Below are 6,656 nucleotides of genomic sequence, written 5' to 3' on the forward strand. Positions count from 1 at the left end.
CCAAAGACTGGTTCTTTTCATGAGCATTGAAAGACTTCATTGCTCTTATTTTTTGCGCTTCCCTTGCTCATTTTAATGGAAATAAATTCTGCAATGTTTGTTCACGCTACTTTTTCAAACTTGAGTTTCAAATTTTCAAGAGAGAGAGAGACATTCACACATTCAATGTAAAATCAGTCGATGCTTGAGACCAAGCACGACATGTCGCCTTGGTACACCACCCCGTTTACTCTGATTTCTCTAGAAGATACTGCTCTTGAGTGGCCTTTTCATGCTTTGCAAATTATGAATTCAAAACGTTTTTGGGTCTTGGGTTTTGCATCAACCTTTTTCAAGACAAATGCTAGAAATTCATGTCCGATGAGAAGAGCAAGCTCATTATTCAAGGCCTTACTTAGTTGAGAGACTTGGAAACCAGATGGATACGACTATAATACAGAAATTGTAGGACAAAGCAGTCAAAGATGTATGCAATGCCAGCCCTTCACATGGAGATGTTCTCATCTCAATGTGGCCTGGGTTATGCCTTAGATGTTGAGTTCCTGAGTAATACACCTCCTCGGTGGTGGTGATGCAGCCATTACACTCCATCTGGCCTCGATTATCATCCCAAGATTTTGTCACATTAGACTTTTGACTCGCTAAAACAAGCCTTAACTACCCTTTAGCCAAAGCACAGTTTAGTTTTGTAAGCATAGTTTTGTACTGCTAAATAGTATGCAATACAGAGCTTCTAAATAAAGTATGCAATATAGATCCTCTAAATAAAGTATGCAATATAGAGCTTGTAATTAGAATATGCAGCGCAGAGCTTGTAATTGAAATATGCAACGCAGAGCTTGTAAATAGAGTATGCAATATAGAGCTTGTAAATAAAATATGCAATGTAGAGCTTGTAATTTTGAGTAAAAACCTTTTGTATATGCATAGACAGTTCAGTTTTAGAGCTTTTAATTTTTCAAGTGTAGGAAATTTGTCAAAATTTTGTGCTGATTGCCATGCTAGTAATAGAGCTATAAATGCTTTCAGTAGTCTTGGTTTATGACGACATGCGGATATATTCTGCTACCTGAGCGAGTGTCGTGTAATGGCCCAAGTCATCAGGAAATGGTTTGAGTACAATCTTGAAAATTGAGCCTCCAGTTAACAATGTTTTCAATGTTTCAAGACAATTGAAGCAAAGCTTGTCAGAATTCACAAAAAGAAAGTGCGGTCTCTTGAGGCTTTCAAAATATGGTTATGAGTATGAGTTGCACATGCAGGTGAGAAACCACCTGCGAAGTGTGAGCGTTAGAGCATCTGTCATCCGAGTATCTACGCAAAGCTTGCATCTCCATGCCAACATCACCAAAAAATCGGAGAGGAGCAATGGCGGGACGTAAAGGACGCCCTCCTGTTAGGTACATTTTCTCATGTAGAGGTGCCATTATTATGCATGTAGAGGTGCCCGTCGATGTGCATGCCTAAAAGCAAATTGTATAAAAAATAATGTATATATTTTTACAAAAGAAAATTGCTTCTAGAACTACCCGTTGACGAGAATGTTTGTAGCTTGCTAAATTTTATTTAGTGTCTAAAGACCTGCATGTTAATGTGAATGCCTAGAGACGATGTTTACATATGAACAAAAGCTTTCAAATCATCCAAGCTTTCAAGTCAATTAGTGTCTAAAAACCTGCATGTTTAGAGAATAGTGACTAATGTTTCAAAAGATATTATTTTTGTTTTTTATATTCAATATTAAGAAACCCTCATGTGAGGTGTCCATTGGATTATTATATTTTTTAAAATTTTGTTCCACATTCAAAGGAGGTGCTGTCCAAATATTTTCAAAGATTGATTGTGTATTTTATTGAAGGGCAACTTAAAGACCTGCATGTCAACGTGCATGTTTAAAACCAATGTTTCTAGAATTTATTTTTATGCACAAAAAAGGTTCTAGTCATACATGTTACATGTTAGCGTGCATCTTTATAAGCAATGTTTTGTTGGAGATAGTATTTATTTTTTGTCTTCAATCTTTATTTTTTGTCTCCTCCAATGGACTATGTAAAGATTAAATTCTGTTTGAAACATTGCTTATAGACATGCATGTTAACATTCATGTTTAAAGGCAATGTTTTCATTGTTAACGTTCATGTTTAGAGGCAAGTTTTCATTGCTCATAGACATGCATGTTAAAGTTCATGTTTAGAGGCAATGTACAAATTTTTTAAGATGTTGATTGTGTATTTTATTTGTAGTCCATCTCGTGGAAGATTAAAGAAAAGTCTACGTAATGAGAAGTCTACACAACCACTTGAAAGTAGTGAACATGTGTCATCAGTGTCAGTAACAGAAATGTCAGAGTGTCATGGCATTGAAGAGGAAGAGATTCACTCTGTGGATGTTGACCAAGGGTCTATGCACGAAATTGATGACACATTCGCTCCTGAAGAAAACGAACTTCAAATTATCCCTTGGGAAATGCGAGATGAGGTAATTGCAGCTGCAAAGATTGACAAGGAGCAAAATATTTTTATGCATAGAGGTGCCGATGTACTTCAGACCACACGTATGTTCAGTTGCTTCGACTGTCCTCCTATACCTTTGTGTTGGTTGATTCCATATGCTAGAGTCAGAGGTTTAAGAGATGATTTAGGTGGTTAAAAAACGGCTTTTGCAAGGGAAGGATATATGCAAGAAAAGGGAGCTTTCATTGTTTCACTTTGGACATTTAAGAGAGAGCAAACCACTGCTACAGGTAAGTTGAAGCTTCTTAAATTTGTTAAGTGAATTTCTATTTTAAAAATTCTTTTTGAATTCACTAATTTTGGTTTCTTGTTTTGAAGATAACATCAAGGAAAAGTGGGATCCTCTTTGGATAGAAATCAATGAGGAGTATGAGTTGGAGCTCAAAAGACAACCAAGGTTTGCAGATCTGTCAGACCACATGTTTTATGTTTGGGAGGGCAACCATTGCACGCTTGCATGGACTGAAGCTATCAAAGAGAAGTTTTCCACCTCAAAGGAGAGACATTGTAGGGTCCTTTGTACTATCATAGATCCCACCAAGGTTCCTGAGATTGCATTGCTAAGTAGCTTGCAACGAATGAATGTGTGAGTATCTACTAAAGCATATATCTTGTTGTTGAATACTTTATTATGGAAAAAAATCAATATGGGTTTTTGCAGTATGAACATGCATGCTTTGGTGGCCACTCACATACGGGATGAGATTGTGAACACCAATCACATATGTGTAGCTGAACATGAAAGCTACCTAAAAACTCTCCCCGACAAAGACCAGAAACTAATTGCATCTGTGAGAAGAAAGTATGCTAAAGGTGCAAAACCTTGGTATCCACTCACACGACGCTACCTTGGCATGCTAGTTTATGATGTGAGTTTTATTTATTTTTTGCTTGCAAATTATTTTTAAGTCATTTGAATAACTCTTAGACAAATTAATTTCTTTTTTAGATTCAAATAACTAAAGAGAAAGAGTCTAGATTGACTCAACTCAAGCAAGGAATGCCTGTAGAGGATGTGAAGAAGGAGGAGAAAAGCATTCATCATGAGATAATACATAAATATCAAGAACGCATTGGAAAGGTACACTTCACCAAATAATCAAGCAATAGTCATTGTGTTGATTGTTGTTATGGATGTGAAGTAAAACTTCATGCTCTTTGTATTGTGTTGTAGCTCTTGAATATTTTGGATCCCAATCTTGGGACAGACTGGTTGGCAAAGATTATGTCACTCAAATGGGGACATGACAGCTGGGCAACTTTAGAGAAGCTAAACTTGAGTGCACTCCATGATGCCCCTATGCAGAATAAAATCCAATGGGTTTCATTACTCGAGTCTGATAGGATCACAAGGACTGCTTTTGGTTTGAAGAAGGGAGATAATTTGTTTCGACAGTGAGTATGATTTACTAGTTATTTAATGTTTGGCTTGCTTTGTCTAAGAGATAATATTTGTTTAAATAACTTTAAATTTGTAGTTGGCTGCGTAGAGAGGGCTACCTTGCTCGTGTCTATGAGAGAGCAACACAACTTGTTTTGGACAATTCAAATGTGCCAGGAGGGGCACCATTGCCACATGAATGCACATTGGGGTTCTACTTTGATGAAATTAAGTTTGAAGCTAGGCCTTTTCTCTATCCTTTGGAGGTTTCTTTGGAGGCTAAAAGCAAAGATGTAGAGAAACAAGCACTCAAGAAAGTTGATACTTTTTCAATGGCAGCTCAATGATTGGCTTACAGGTTTGTAACAATTTTGATCTTGCTTTGTATGTCACTATCGAGTCATATGTTCAATGTTTTTGTTTCTTGTTAGGTTTTTGTCACTTTTGGTTTCAAAGGGGATCTTGCCAACTCTCCCATTTGTGGTAAGACAGTGGGCACAGACTGCGTCAAAGGACACATATATGTACCACCCTAGCATGCCCACTTTGACAACATGGGAGAGAGATACATGTCGATGGTGGTTAGATATGGTGCAGGGTCACATCCTTGAGAGAGAGAAAGAGCTTCGAGAAACCATGCTTAGGGATGCAGCAGCAGAGGTGAGACAACCACCACCTGCTACTTCAAAGGTGAGACAACCAGGTATGCTTATGTCATTCTTTAACTTTTATGTTTTCATGCTGTTGATTCTTGTAGGTTCAAAAACAGTTGTATATGTCTTTTAAGGTGTCCACTTGTCTAGTGAGAGGATGGAGACTGTGGTTGATACCACTATTGAGAAGGATGTTCTAGAGCACGGTTAGTGTCGAAATTTTTATTGTCAACTTTTATTAATACTTTGTGAAAAAGTTCACATATCATAAATATGTTGTCGCAGACTCCTCGGGCTTGATTGTTGTTAGAGGAGCATACAATTTGTCTATGTTTTGGAGTCTCCTTTGCGTTACCCAATGCTTCCTGTTGATACACGATGTATTGCTATTGTTGGCGATTACATTTCTATCGCTGCAAATTATAGAGAGGGTACTCGCAATGCATCATGGAATCTTGTGCATCAACATATGTCTCGAGTTCGCTCAAGCGGTGTGCCATACACTCGTGGGGGAAAGTCTGTTTCGTGAGCCGCAGATTTTGTCTTCTTGGATCTTCCTTTTGGTGGATTGCATATTGGTTCTTCTTCTCCATCTCGTTGGGATATTTGCACTAAGGAGCATGTACGATCTGCTATCCATTTGACTTTTTCTACACTTGCAGATTCTGGATGGCTGCTCATTATGGCTTCTACTGCAGGTATTTGTGTTGTGTTTGATTACTTGCATTAATATTATTTCATAATATCGGTAGTTTTTTCTTACAAGAACCTATGAATGGGAGAGGTTATTGGATGGGTGGAGAGGTTCTGTCGTGCTTCACAGATGGTGGTACATCGTCGCATTATAGTGCTCCATCATAGTTCATATGGATATGTTGAGGGTTTATCTGGTCGAATTCAGGTATTGTTTTCACTTCAGTATTGTATAGTTTTGTTGAGGCTCTTTCTTCAATGTTTCTTCAATGTTGTGGTTTTGTAATTTGATTTGTAGTGCCAGTGCTCTGTGCTACTTATGGTACACAGGATTGGGATGCAGCCAGCATGCTTTGTGGCTGAGAGCACCACTATGTTCTCTTGCTTGGGTCTCCAGCCTTCAGATTTGTTCATGACACACCATTTTCTTGAGCCTTTCTTAGCTAGATCAGGATCAAGGATGCCTTGGCGGGGTGAGATGCAGCGGAGCTAGGCTTTTGTTGCAGCTTTTGTTGAGCTGCTTTGTCGACGTGGAGGTATTTGTTTGGAGCTTGGGTGTGGTACAGCTCCCGTTTTGGCTGCATGCTTATCATCTGAACGAGAATGTGCTGCGCTTGACACCGATGAGTCTCTTATTAGAGACTATGTGGTTCCCTTGCTTTGCCCTAAAAAGCGAAGCCGAGAGGAGGCATCTACCTCTCTAGATGTTGCGGATGAGGGTGACATGCCATCGCGTGTCGACCCTTATGATGACTAGTGAGACTTCGCTCCTACTATGACATTGACATTACTTTTGTGTTTTTGATCTTTATGTTGTGTTTCACTTTTTGGCATTTATGTATCTTGCGTAAGAATTACGTCTAATGTTATTAGATCCATAGATTAAATCTTGATTACATGCATAATAACTACATATACTTTTGTTTGTTTGTGGAAGTGCATTGCCGATTTATGCAGAGGCAGCGGCTCAAAGAATGGCGAAGGAATTGAGATACGACTTTCGTATCTGTGAAACGCGTCATAAACGCAATGTTTTCATTGATGACGAATATGACTCTTCATAGAGTCTAAGAATTATTAGCGAGTGCTTATGATGTAGAGTTTAAGTATTGAAAAATGGACATATCATTCCTTCTATGATTTTGAAAGTGAATATTTTGAAATTCTCATGTGAGGTGTCCATTGGACCATGGTTAGTTTGAAATTTTCTTCATTTTACAAAGGAAGCTTTGTCCAATTTTTTATATGAAAGGCTCTTGTATTAATGATTTGACAACATAATTTGTATTATGTATAATACATAACATTGTGAATTGATGAGACGAATGCGACTCCTTCAAGAATCTAGAGAATTGTTGGCAAGTGTTTGTGATGTAGGGTTTAGTTATTAACAAATAAGAAAGTATTTGTGAAAAT

At 38.0% G+C, this 6,656-nt stretch overlaps 1 pseudogene; it reads left to right on the top strand.

Moving 5' to 3' along the window:
* Positions 1-1,368: 1,368 nt before the first annotated feature.
* Positions 1,369-6,304, top strand: LOC147421272 (uncharacterized; annotated as a pseudogene).
* The last annotated feature ends 352 nt before the right edge of the window (positions 6,305-6,656 follow it).

The sequence above is a fragment of the Adiantum capillus-veneris genome, chromosome 28, assembly GCF_014529385.1.
Source record: "Adiantum capillus-veneris isolate H3 chromosome 28, ASM1452938v2, whole genome shotgun sequence".
In the NCBI taxonomy this organism is placed as follows: domain Eukaryota; kingdom Viridiplantae; phylum Streptophyta; class Polypodiopsida; order Polypodiales; family Pteridaceae; genus Adiantum; species Adiantum capillus-veneris.